Genomic DNA, 13,747 nt, shown 5'->3' on the forward strand with positions numbered 1-13,747 from the left:
TAGCAGTCAGTTAAACATTCATTAGAGCTGCTGTAAGAAAAATTCACAATTTGCAGAATCGGCTTTTGTGTCTTTGAACCTACTTTTGCTTTGAAATCTCACAACAGAAAAACAAAGCCCAGGTGAAAGAACCTGTTTATAATCTTGAGACTCCCTGAAAAATCTGCTCCTCTTAGGCAAACTGAACAAAGATGAACAAAGATGAAACTTTGGGATGTCCCTGAGTTCTTTCTTTTTGCCCTAGGGTAGCAAAGGACAATAATACTGGGACTTTACAGCATATGCAGACCGATGTTAATAGGCAATCGCCTCTTCCTGGAAGGACTAACAAGTTATGATCTGTTTATTTTTATAGTTCAATGGTTCTACATTTTTCCAATCAGAAAACAAGCACGGAGAGTGTATTTTTTTCAAACTGATTATTCAATTGGGTGTTTGCAAAACAAATATTTAGTCATAATTCTTTCAGTCTTAATTATTTTTCATTATACCACAGGGAGAAGAATGTATATTGCAGTGGAGTTTATTGCAGCAAGTAACATGTGAGATCTGACTATATATATATTTTTAATGTGTGATATCACAAGTTGCCCTTGTAGTACAAGAAATTAAGATGCTTAAAAACTACCATCTAAATCCCTAAAAATTGTGAGAAAAGATGTTATGACATAAAACAGTGCATTTAAAACTTTTGTGCATCAGAAACTGATTTATAAACTGGGCTCCTCAGTAACACACCTGAAATGTGTGCACTACAATATTACTTCTGGGCAGAGGGAAACAGGGAAATAGTTTAAAGCTAAGAGTAATGTTAACTGAATATGGAAAACTGGTCAAGTTAACACAAGGTTCAGTAACCTTTTTGTGGATCTGGTTAAAATAGTAAAACTTGCTGTATGAGACCAGAAAGAAAAAAAGGTGCTACACAGCTAAAAGCCTATTCTTTCTTTACCTGCTATTTATATAAGCTAAATAATTCTATCTGCTGCTTGTGTCCATTTTAAGTGAATTCCAGTGGATTGACTTGAAATGTTTTCATTTCCAGTTGCTCTCTTTGAGTCCAAAGTGTGTGGGATACTCCATCAACCACTGTCACCAACACCTTTTTCAGGAACAGCAGGATGGCAGTAACAGAATCAGCACTATACAAAGTGGGGTTATGCCATCTTGGTAACAGGAGAAGTTACTTTAGTTTTTTCATTTTAAAAATGACAAATGCTCTGCCTCCCCTTCCAAGAAAAACTGGTAATGGCAAATCTATTAACAATAGTTAAAATATTCCATACTGTAAAGCACATGGAAATATAGGTTTTCTGCTCTGGATGCGGAAAAATAAGCAGTAACAGATCACAGATGAGAAGCATGATCAGCAAAGTAGGAAAGCCCCAAATGATAGCCACTATTCAATGAGAGAACACTTGTGAAAGGACAGTTTTTACATAAAAATTAAAAGAAAACAATCTTTATAAAATAATTATGTTGAGACATTGGCAGCTTTTCAAATGGCCATTAGCCAAATGTGGACCAAAGGTTAAATTGCCAAACTCAAAATACAGTGGAAACGAAGGATGTAAGTAAAATATGATAATGGAAGGAATTCAGAAGCCACAGGGCTTAAAAAGATATAAAAGGCCACAAAAGGTGGTCCAAAGTTGCACCTTGAACAATTAAGTCTTTAGTGGTTTTCATATAACAAAACTAACATGAAACTATGGCCTGGTCTGCACTAAAAAGTTAGGTTGACCCACCTATCTCTCAGGAACGTGAAAAATCCGTACCCAAGTGGCTAAGTTAAACCAACCTAACTCCTCGTGTATAGAGCGATAGACCGGCAGAAGAATTTTTCCTCCGACCTAGCCACTGCCTCTTGGGGAAGTGGAGTACCTATGCTGACGGGAAAAGCCCTCCCATTGGCGTAGGTAGTACCAACACTGAAGCAGTTGCAGCTATGCTGCTGTAGCATTTCAAGCGCAGACAAGCCCTGAGTTCTCCAAAGAGGTTACCCTACTTATGGGAGTCTGAACCTTAACTATACCTTGATCAAGAAATTTGGATCTTGACAAAAAATAATTGACTACCCCGATCTACAACATACTAGACTCACACACTAGGGAGCCAGCCTTAATGAAGTCCTGATAACAAAGAGACTACTTTTTACCCAGCACAAAACCAGGTTTTAGAGGGTCTGAAAACACTATCATCTCCTCAGACTACTACTGACCACCTGGAGAAAACACTACCCCTCCCTCATCCCAGGATTAGCTATAGGAACACGACCATACTTAGAATAGGAAGATGCTACACTTTCAACTGTTTGGAGATTTTAAATTTATGCTTCTCTTTCATGCAGAAGATCATCAAGTGGCCTGAGATGATCACAAAATAGGATCTTAAAAAAAGCTGAATATTGTTTGTTTCAGCAAACTAAATATTTTTAGGGGATTTTTTTTTGTTGTCACCATGAGTCTACTTTGGTCTACAACATTTACTAGTTAGTCATTCTTCTGTTTGGTTTAAGTGCCAGAAACTCTCCCCCCTGTAAAGCTGTTTTGGTTGCTTCTTTGACCGTTAATGTAACTGCAAGCAATAAAAATAGAAAACAGAACTCATTCCTAGCAAGTGAGCTGGCTCCTAGATATAGCTCTTTTAAAACGGCCTCTGGACTCAAAGGGTTAAAACAGAAGAGCAAGGCAGACTCCTCTCACCTCACCATGGTAACACTGCATTTGTAAGCTTGGAACAGCTCAACCTAGAGTTCTGTCCTAAAGGAGTTAAATGATTTATTTACCGAGATTGCCTCTGAACTTTATAGTACAAAAATCCTAAGAATATAAATAGTTCCCTCTCTCCATTCCTTGTAGAAACTTGAAATAAATTCTCAGATGCTTGACGGAGGCAACGTTTTGAAGGAATTTATTTACCGTGACACAAGACTCCTGAAGATTACTCTGGTTCTAATGGAAAGAGTTACCTGTAAATGGAAGAGACGGATTAACTAGGAAAGTGGCCCTGGCTGCACACTTACCTTATTGTTTGGACTTCTTGATTGGATGGGGGGAATCCACGTAAAGGAAACCTAGGCACAATGCCTGACACGGCTGATAGAGGAGAGCAGCTCTGGAAGTGGGTAGAAAATGAAAACGTGCGTGGCCCTGCGCCTGGGGAGTGCAGCAGAAGCCTGTTGCACGTTGCACAGAGAGCTATGGAGGCTCCTCTTTAGCAATGAGTCTGCGAGAGGTCAGATTTCCTTCCTGCTTTCAGTCCTGACGACACTTCAACCTCCACCCCCTTCCACATTTAAAGGGCCAGGATTATTTTCCTCCATTGCAAAGTAGGTCTCGTCTGGCAGCAGAAAAAAGCTTTGTTGATCCTGCCTGATCTGTTGCAGAGAGCAAGGCCGGAATGACTTGTGTGTGCACGGAACTGTTTTCATACAGAGGGAGACAGTTTGACAGCCAATTTTCAACCAAAGCTGCTGATTTTGTCTGGAAACCGGATTGCAACCTTGTGTTAAAGCTGTTAAGTGTTGAAAGAATCTTCCCAAATGATGGTTTAGTGCAGTGGGTCTCAAACTTTTTTACTGGTGACCCTTTTCACATCGCAAGCCTCTGAGTACAACCTCCTAATAAATTAAACACACTTAAATATTTTCAACACCATTATAAATGCTGGAGGCAAGCGGGGTTTGGGGTGGAGGTTGACAGCTCACGACCCCCGATGTAATGACCTTGCGACTCCCTGAAGGGTCCCGATCCCCAGTCTGAGAAGCCCTGGTTTAGTGAGTCTGATATCTAGAAACAGGATACAGTCTAAAGCTATCTTTCAGGGCTGGTCTACACTTAGTCCGGACTTCGGACTAAGGTACGCAAATTCAGCTACGTTAATAACGTAGCTGAATTCGAAGTACCTTACTCCGGACTTACCGCGGTCCAGACGCGGCCGGAAGTCTCCCCCCGTCGACGCCGCGTACTCCTCTCGGCGAGCTGGAGTACCGGCGTCGATTGTGAGCACTTCCGGGATCGATTTATCGCGTCTTAACCAGACGCGATAAATCGATCCCAGAACATCGATGGCGTGCCTCCGGACCAGCCGGTAAGTGAAGACTAGGCCTCAGAGTCAAACTTTAAGGCAGTTCTACTGGTGGATTGTAACTCTTTCAATAGGAGAGAACAAATAGGAGCAGAGGCTCTACATCAACATGCTGGGCAGCTTCATTCATATTTTAACTGGGCTGTGGATTATTGAGTTAAAATACTGCCACACTGTGGAAATCTTAAAACAAATCTTTATTAAAATAAAATTATATATCATGAACTTTTTGACATTTCATTTCTGATTACGTAATCATTTCTGATGATCATTGCTGATTATTATAGGAAGATGTTTGGTACAGGGATCTTGGCTTACTGGTGGAGAAAGGAAGCACTCCAAAGAACTAGTTGCTACCGCCAACATATTCCTCTCCTTGATGGCATCTAGCCTCTGATCAAGATGGGCCACAGCCGCTGGATCCTCAATGCTTCAAAGGAGAACATTTCTTAGACTACATCGTGTACTTGTTGACAAATTTGACCATCTTGTAGTTTGCATATTTCTATACCATCTACAGTTGTTAGACATCAATAAAATGTGCTCACTCCAAGTTAACTATACTTCTCAAGTGTAAAAACATGTGTCTGAAAAGAGTTAGGAATTTTTAGTAATTTTGGCTAAATATTCTGTAGAAAGGTTAAGGGTGTTAAACATCTGAAACCAGAGTTCTTTTATCCACAAGCCAAGAACCCTTATCAATCAAGCAGATTCAACGCAGATTCCCTGTCACATCTATCCATTTGGTCTCCACCTTAACTGCAGGAACTAAGAGATTATACAGGCTACTAGAAGCCTTTGATTGCTCTGTCACCTGAATAAGGAATGAAGTCAGTTTTTTCTTGTGATGGTTACTGAGTCATGGTTTTAAAGGTGAAATGCTGATGCTGTATTTTATTAAATACAAACATTCTGATAAAGATGGCTGAGAAATTCCACACTAGAAGGCCAAGGCTCAAACAAAAATGCGACATGGTCAAGTTCTGGCAGTGCCTCCTGCACTCTGCAGTGCTGATGAAACGTGTTCTCTCTTTCAGCTAGTGGCACAGGAAAAATGAGAAGTTCCTAAATGAGAGATGATGCATTTCCAATAGCATAATTTTAAAATCAAGTAATCTTGCTAAAAAATAGACAGCATTGTTAAACTAACAAAACTGCTGTGATTTCCTGATTTTAAGGTACACTTCCCAGAAAAGGTGCTCCCCTCTAAATTACCACAGATTACAAATGAAGAAACCCCCCAGAAACAAGCCATTTAACTATCTTTTTTAAAACTTCAAGTAAAAATGTTATTCTATGTAGGAATTGCACTGCTTTGTCTTTTTTTGCAGTCTAAACAGCAGAAGTTCCACGGATCTGGTCAAAATATTATTTGCTTGACTTGTTGAAAAGAATTCTTGTTCTCTCTCCTGTCAGGCAAACAATTTGAACTAGATACTTCCTGCATAAATGGAAAACAAAATAAGGACGTATTTTTGGACTTACCCAGGGGCCAAGTGAGGGTGGAGTTGCAGTATCCACAATAGCCATTCCTTTTGGGTTCCGTGTAAATGCTTGCAAGCAGCAGCACTTAGAAGGAAATATTTCAGATATGTCTTTGCATCACTGAGTTCAGGATAATCAATCCAGCCTTACTTAGTCACTGGCTTTCCAGGGACTAACATGAAGCTTAGTTGTTGAGTTCAATTACTGCATCTGATTCATCTATTTCCATATTAAGACACTTCTGCAAATAATTGAAAGCAAAATGTGTACAGCTACCATATCAAAGCATTAGTGTGTGGATACACACAAAATGTGGGTAAAATGCATTTAAATGAACTTGTATTTAGGCAAGGTTATTTTACCTTTACGTTCTGTGTAGTCCTTGCTATTCTGCAGAAGATATGAAAAAAACATCAGCTAAAGCCTGCTTTTCACTGGGTGCTGTGAGTACCGCTAAACTAAAGGTAACGCAATATCATCTTTTTTGAAAATCGTGAGCTGCATCCAGAAATTCTCTGTACTGTGAAATTCCTATGACAATAATCTGCTGTTGGAACAAAATTTCTTTTCAAAGCTCTCTCCTGCTAAGGGTTTATATGGAAAAGTAAGTTAGAGTTTTCCAGAAGTATGGAAATTTCACTTGGTGCTCAGAACTGGAGCTGACTCTCAGAATTTGGCTTCTCAGGTAAGTAGTAAAACACCATCGCACTTGCTTTTGTCTCCATCCTAGCAGCAAAGTTCCACATATCAAGCTTAACTTCATTTCACACATTAACCAAAAGAGTACACTGGGGGTTTTTGCTTCCACAAGAAATGTATTTGGAGAGCAGGCAAACATAAGCTGGTCACAGTGCTGTGTGCAGGTCTAGTAGTATTTTCACTGACATTGCAAAGGATCTTGAAGCACTAAAAACTATATACATTTGGCACAGCACCACTAAAATGCTGCTACCTCAGAGATGGAAGGAAGACAAGCAGAGCTCTGCAGGGTACACAAGAGTGAAATAGGGACAAATTTTGGCCAAGAGCTATGAAATAAAGCCTTGTACTCACAAAAATGCCACAGAGTCTTGAACACCCATGAAGAAGAGGTAGCAAAACTTGTTTTCTAAGGGCCTTGTCCCAGTGTTGCCCTCCACCATATAGTTAAGTGAATGAAACTCAGTTAATCTATCATGGAAGGATGAAGGCCAGAGTCAATCCTACTGCGATTTGAACATGAGGTCTCAAGGTTACTGCAGAGGAAAAGCTGTGGGCAGCTTTCTGCAGAGCACAGGTAGCTATTTTCTGTACTTTATTAAAAACTAGAACAAAAATTCGGGTAGTCATCCACTAAAAAATAGCTAATTGGGAAATGTTAAACATTCTATTTTAATACTTTCATCATTATTAATACTAAGTACTTCTATATATTTCAAAGTGCTTTACAATGGAGGATAAGGGTTAACATTCCCATTTTAAAGATGGAGGCAGAGAGAAGTCATGGAAATTACCTAAGGCTATAACAGACACTGAATGTCAGATCCAAAAACAGAACATGGGGTTCTGACTCCCAGCGTGTACTTGCTCAGTCCCTCCACCTATGTAAGAAACAGAGAGAACAATACCCTCCCTTATCAAATTTTTATCATGACTAGTCAAAAAATTATCCTTTGATATACAAGCTGCACTGTATTGAAAACCACCTGCTTTTACTGTGTGCAGCTGACGGTATTAACCTTTCTGAGCAATGAAGACGTTGGAACAAGTCAAACTGGATGTGTGTCTGAAATGCCTTGTGCCCATTAATTAGGAACATTTTCCTTAGGTTTGGAGGCTCTGTTTCACATTTTGTAATTTAATCAGGGATTTTCTTTCCTTTGGTGTCTCAGCTCACAAATAAGACCCTTTGTTTGCAGGACACCATGAGATTCAAACTAAAAAAAATGGAAGGGGGAGCTTCAGTGGAGCTACTAATCAGGACTTGTTGGCATAGAAGGCAGAGAACTGGTGTTGCAATATGTACACACTGCAAGGGAGGTTAATATTTTACAAGTGTTGAACTTTGGGACTGAACTCAAACAGCTGAAGATTTTTTCAGTGCAAAAAGCAAATCCTACTTTACACGGAATCCTTTAAAAGCCTTGTGGTTCAGACATCCCCACTCATTGTACCTATTCTATCTCCCCCTAACTTTTGAGTTTGTGGTTGAACTATCTTGGATCCCTTTCCCTGCTAAGAGGTATCATTTTAATGGCACAAACATGTTGCTCTTTCACAAAATTCGTAGCTCATGGCAGAGCAGGTTAATACAATTAAACAAACAGCAATTAGTTTTTCTCCATGATTCTCAATCTAAAAGAAAAGCAAGTTGTTGGTAGGAGTAAACACTTCAAAACTAATTAAGCCCTGCTGTGGTTTAATACCATTTTAAAGATTTTTGGCATTAAAAAACAAACAAAAAAAAAGACTTTCCCCAGCTTTTATTCTCCATGTGGTTCAATCTGACCTCATCTATGGACAGTTTCCAGTAACCCAGTGAATTTTCCACTGTCAAGAAATTATCACTGCTATGCACTCCCATTAGTTGCCACAATTAGTTTTAAACTAATTATTCCAAATATCCTTTTCACCTAATTTATAGGGTTTAGAATTCTGCTTTTCAAAGAGCAACCACTTCAAGTAAATGTTAAGATATGAAGCATTAACACAATAACTGCCATGGTTCTATAAGGGGAAAAAATATTTCATGCTACTCTGACCCAAGTTTATGACACAATGCCCAAATAAGGCCCTCGGAAGGGAAAACATGGACTCTAACCCAACAAATATTGATGGGTTGTAAGTACTTAAACAAGCATAAAAAACATTTATGAAAAAAAGATTTTAGGTATCTGTTCTTTCTGGGACATTTAAGGTCATTCTGCAGAATGGGTTCATACCTCGTAAAGCAGTAGCAAATAAGACCGGGAAGTACAAAATCAGCAGAGTCCACTCCCAATCCAGGAACTAGAGGAGTTGTAGAATTTTCTTTTTAGACTGATTAAGAGAATACAGGTTCAAAGGTATTACATATTGCCTTGCTTGCACAGCAACAATGCTGGTGAGCAAAACAAACTCCATTTACAGAGTCAGCGCTTAAACTGTGAGGCAGCAATGCTAAAACTATAAAGCCCTACTGTTATACGTTATAGTCCAAATCCCAAAGAGAGGCACTCCCCCAACTCCCTCCTTAGAGATGTTAGGTCTTAATTTTGTAATAAACTTACCTGGTTGCTGGAACACGCACTCACACCTTCCACACCTCAACAGTAACCTGTCACTGTTTCAGCCTCTCCAATTATGAAATCAGGAAACAATTCTGCACAAAAAAGAAACTGTGTTGAAGCAGCTGTATATTTAAGCTATAGACCAGGTTTTATTTTAAGGCAAGAGGTTTTATACACAAAACTGTGGGTTTTATCATTATCAGCTTAAACCTGGGAATTGGTCACCTTCTGAGAAAGGAACTTGGAAAGTCAATCCATTTACCTTCATCCAGTCACTATTTTTTCTCCCTTCTAATCCCAAACTCCAAGCTAACAACTGTCAGTGATCAAGTAGTCACTTCTACCACACTTCCCCCACAAGACAGTGCAAGCAAGGACAGCCGAATTCTGGCACCTACTGTAGATACACCCTTCCTTTCTAGACCAATGTTCATATTTTGTCTTCAAACAGAATTGTAACTTGGTCTGCATTAACAGAGTGCTCATAAACTGTGCTACAATCTTGCTTGGGCTGAGGAAGAAGTCTACTGCATGGTTCTGGCCAGCACAGTGAAGTATGGGATTTCTAAAATCCTTGTTCATGCTGAAACACCAAACTGAGCTGGTTACAACAATGTGTGAAAATGCTTGTAATTAGCATGGTTTGTGCCTCAGCAGGAACAATCCCTATGGCACTCCCAGTTGCTACCCTATAGCCCAAGGAGCGGCTGTCCAACATCACTACACATAGATCACTGCTTCAGGCATAAGAAACTGTGGCAATTATATCCAGGGCGCCACTTTCAGACTCTTGCTATTTTCACCACAAAATAAAATTAATACTGGGTTTAAACCAAAGCAGGCAGAGAGTATTCTATACAAATTAATAGAGATTTCAAATGCAATGTTTATAAAGAGCCTTAAAGATAAAACACACACTGTGCACTAAGCATTAACAAATGGGGAAAAGAGCCAGCCTGACTCTGCACTTCTCAAATCTCCCCAGGTGTGCTGTAAAGGGGACGTGTACCTCCTGGGAAGGGAAAAAGCAGGATGCACCCCAGCCATACTAATCCATGGAGTGGCACAAACGATTATTGTACCTGTAACTTTAGAATGCCTTGGGGATTTATTCCCTTTACATTTAAGTCTTATTTCCAATATAAAGACACATTACAAGATACAAAGGAACAACATTAAGGCTATAAAGGGAGGAAAAAATTCAGAGGCACAAGCATTATTTTGGGACAAAATTTTAGATTAGCTATTTATTTCACAATGATATAAGGTCTTTTGACTAGAAGACAAAACATTTGTGCCAGTGACATCTCTGACACAGATGCATCCATCCCTTCCCCACCTAATTAAGGCCCCATTCTGCCCTCAGTTGAATGGGTGTAACTAGAGTTAGAACTGAGTCCTAAGTCTAAATTGAAAATCTGCTAAAAACTTTCTTTACCGAAGGCTTTTTTGCTGGCATCAATGCAACAAGACAGATTAAGTTGTGACGGCCCATGTTGAACATTTTGTCTGGGGACCAAGTCTGTTAAGCAGTTACAGAGCAATGGAGATTTTTCAATAACAAGCTATGCATTTTAATGAATTTATTTAGAGTAAAGACTAATAGGTTCAAAGCAGCAAGAAAAACTCAATAAGACAGTCATCTGTCCAGGAAATATTAATAACAAATATTGCATTTTATAGTACCTTCCACACAAGACACTTACAATGTTTTACAATCTACTAATAAATTAAACCTTAACTCCACTGTAAGGATGTTATTCCAATTCTAACTATGGATAAACTGAAGCACAGAGGTGAAATGGCTTGCCCAAGGGCCCATAGCAAATCAGTGGTTGAGCTGAGTATGAAACCTAAAACTCCTGACATCCAGTTCTGTGCATTACCCTCCAGATAAGGCTTTTTTTCTGCTCCGGTCTACGTTTACCTATGCACATTAAAGCAACTCCTGGTGTGTATAACTTCCACTACAAGAGGAAATGCAGATCTGAACTATTCATTTGCAGCCTGATCTGAAATGGATGTCCACTGGCACCACCTGTTCAGAAAAACCGACTCAGCTGATAGCTAGTGGTGAAGTCACATTTTTGCTTACTTCTTAAAAACAGACCAGCAGAGAATCACAGATTTTTGAGAGAAAAATAAAAAAGCAACTGCAGACTGAGAATGTCACCAAGTCCCTGGCAGGCTGAAAGAGGGCTCCTCGGTATCGTTTGCCAGCTGCCCAAACCAAACATGTGCTGTGTGACTGTATAACTAAAAATAACACTGTTTAGCAGCCCATCTTATTTAAGTTCACAAGTAGCTGGTGGTTTCAGGTTTAGCACCACTGCTATCATTTAGTCATCAAATGCGGATGAACTTTCCAGTATTGTTAATCAGCATAGCAAGCGGCCCAGTTTAGGCTCAAAAGTAGTTAAGGCTACTAAAGTTACAGGAAGCTATTTCCTGTTTCCGATTCTTTTGTTTATTCGTCCTTAAATTCTGTTCTTGGATGTGGCTAGGAAGTACCGGGAGACAGCTGAACATAGACAAAGTTCACATCTTTATTCTTTAAAAAGCAACCAAGAGTCCTGTGCTGCTTTTTACAGATCCAGACTAACATGGCTACCCCCTCTGATCTTTATTCTTACAATTTCTGTGAGGGCTGGGGAGGGATTCCACACAGTTGCTACGTTTGACCTTTCATTGGCAACAACAGTTGTCACTGTCATACCTTTAGATTCATCTATTTCCTGAAATGCTGGCACTTGGTTGCTACAGCCCAAAGTTAGGATAGACTTTTCTATCAGATTTTCCCAAATTCTGAGGTGCACCCCTGGAAGAGTACAGACAGTATATAAATTAGGATGGGTAGGCTTTTAACACCATATTACAGTGTGGGAGCGCAACCAGTTTCATTTTCCATGCCTGCATGACATAACTTCTTAATTTGAACCTGTATTTTGTACTTGCTACTTAACCCTGCTCATATAGCCAGCTATTCTGTATTGTTCTCTAAATTATTAATTGTGTGTTTTACAGCAACCTGTACCTCCAATCAGGCATACCATGGGAGTCTGATATTTCCCCTTCTGGATCATTACCAGTGTTATCACCAAGGAAACCATGGGACTGATTGCCAAAGGCACTACCTGAAGCTGTATTACATTTCTACATTTCCATGACTACGGATTGACAAGTTAACTCCCCAGACAAAAACCCACCACTTTCCCCAGGAGCATTTATTTCACAGTATATGCCAGTTCAAAACACATTTCATTGTTAACCTATGCTGGTTTTCCTTTTATTCTTGTTAGTGATCAGAGGACCAGGAGCATGTAATTCTCTTAACATTAAAGGAAACCACAAGCCAAGAGACATAGTTCCTTACTTTATACATTCATGTCAGCATAACATTCCTGTAGAAGACTCATCTATTTAAATATGAATACATCAAGGCTTAATGGGTGAATCATGTATTCAGGTTTCATTACAGAATTCCATATAAAGGGTTGCAATTTTCAGAAAAATGGGACAAACAGTAAATGTAAATGGCTCTTCAAAGATGACCATTTGCACAAGTAAATCAGATCAAAGATTCCTACAGACTAATTTCAACAAGGACCAATAGCGGAAGTGTCTCATTTTTTCTGAGTATGCAACTGATATCAAATTCACAAACCCCCTTTATCCCCCCCCCCCCCCCCCCTTTTTTTTTTAAGTCAACTATTCACCACTAGTTCCACTTACTTTACTAAATGCACAATCTCAACGATTTCCTTTGGGTCTAGGCTATTATCGATGTTTTGTCAATCCTCTGAGAAACCCATAATCATGAGATTTTTAAACACATAATTCCATTATTTTTATTGTGATCTGATTGATGGAAGACAGGGAAATTTGTCTTATGCTCTACGAAAAATAAGCTCTGTGAGAATTTGCTGCCTTTCATAATCTTAATAGAGGAAAAATTCATCCATGTTAGATCAGTTTTCTCTTTTTACTATAAAAACCCTTTTCTATTTTTATAGCTTATTCCCCAGCATACTGATCTCATAAGTATCTTTTTGTACTGATCTTTTATGTATTCCAAACATATTTTTCTTTCAACTAAAAAGCTCCAATTAATTTAATTCTTATTATTTAATACTGCTTTTTATCTTCACGGTAGTTTATCATAAGCATTAATCCAACACACCCAGGAAGTAAGCAAGCTCTATTTTTCCCTATTTTACAGATAGGGAAAGTGAGGCAGAGAGGTAACGCACTCAAGACTGAGGTACTGAAGCTGAGATTATAGATCATTCCAGCCCATTTTTAAGAACGTTTTCATGTGCCAAGACATGGGTCAAATCAAGAACATTTCTAAAGTTTACATGCAGTGTGTTTTTCTAGAACCATTTCCTCTTTTTTTCCTCGTGGCCTCTATTACATTATCTCTCGGGATTCCCTCCCCTCCCAATTCCTTTTTTGGAATATCTTTCAAGGTATCTTTAATTATTACTTTAACACATGTGAAAGGATTGAAACAGAAAAGAATCCCTACATATCCTGGCAAATTCTGTAGACGCTATCAGAGCAGAACACTCTTAGCCTGCTAGATGACACTCAAGAATCCTATAGAGAACTTCCATACCACAGATCACCACATGTTGCCAAGCAAAAGCACAGCATACTGGTCTCTACCAAAAGAAACACTTCATTTGTCTTCATATTTGTCTGTAAAGCATCTACCATAAAGCTAGGAACATTTAGTAATCAATGGAATAAAAAAAAAGTTAGCTTACATGTACACTTTAATGTTTAAATGGCCACAAAATGACATAGAACCAATTGGGCTCAGCATTCTCAGAGACCAGGAAAACGAATAATGCTTTGTAAAGTTTCTGTAGGAAGATGCGTTTAGTTGGGGAAAGAAAAATTAATTTTTACCTGCTCCCAAT

At 39.1% G+C, this 13,747-nt stretch overlaps 1 protein-coding gene across 6 annotated transcripts in view; it reads right to left on the minus strand.

The window, feature by feature from the left end:
- The window catches only part of THRAP3 (thyroid hormone receptor associated protein 3), a 67,609-nt gene that overhangs the window by 31,154 nt on the left and 22,708 nt on the right, over positions 1-13,747 (minus strand). For 2 of the 6 annotated variants that reach the window (XM_034754159.1, XM_034754164.1), the window contains 2 exons: positions 8,823-8,914; positions 5,575-5,815 (listed from right to left, as the gene is read on the minus strand). The gene's annotated coding sequence lies outside the window, so the exon portion shown is untranslated. Of the gene's footprint in view, positions 1-3,025; positions 3,228-5,574; positions 5,816-5,936; positions 5,965-8,822; positions 8,915-13,747 lie in introns of those variants that run through there. The other 4 variants (XM_034754158.1, XM_034754162.1, XM_034754161.1 and 1 more) reach the window with 3 other exon arrangements.

Source organism: Trachemys scripta, chromosome 20 (assembly GCF_013100865.1).
Source record: "Trachemys scripta elegans isolate TJP31775 chromosome 20, CAS_Tse_1.0, whole genome shotgun sequence".
Lineage (NCBI taxonomy): Eukaryota > Metazoa > Chordata > Testudines > Emydidae > Trachemys > Trachemys scripta.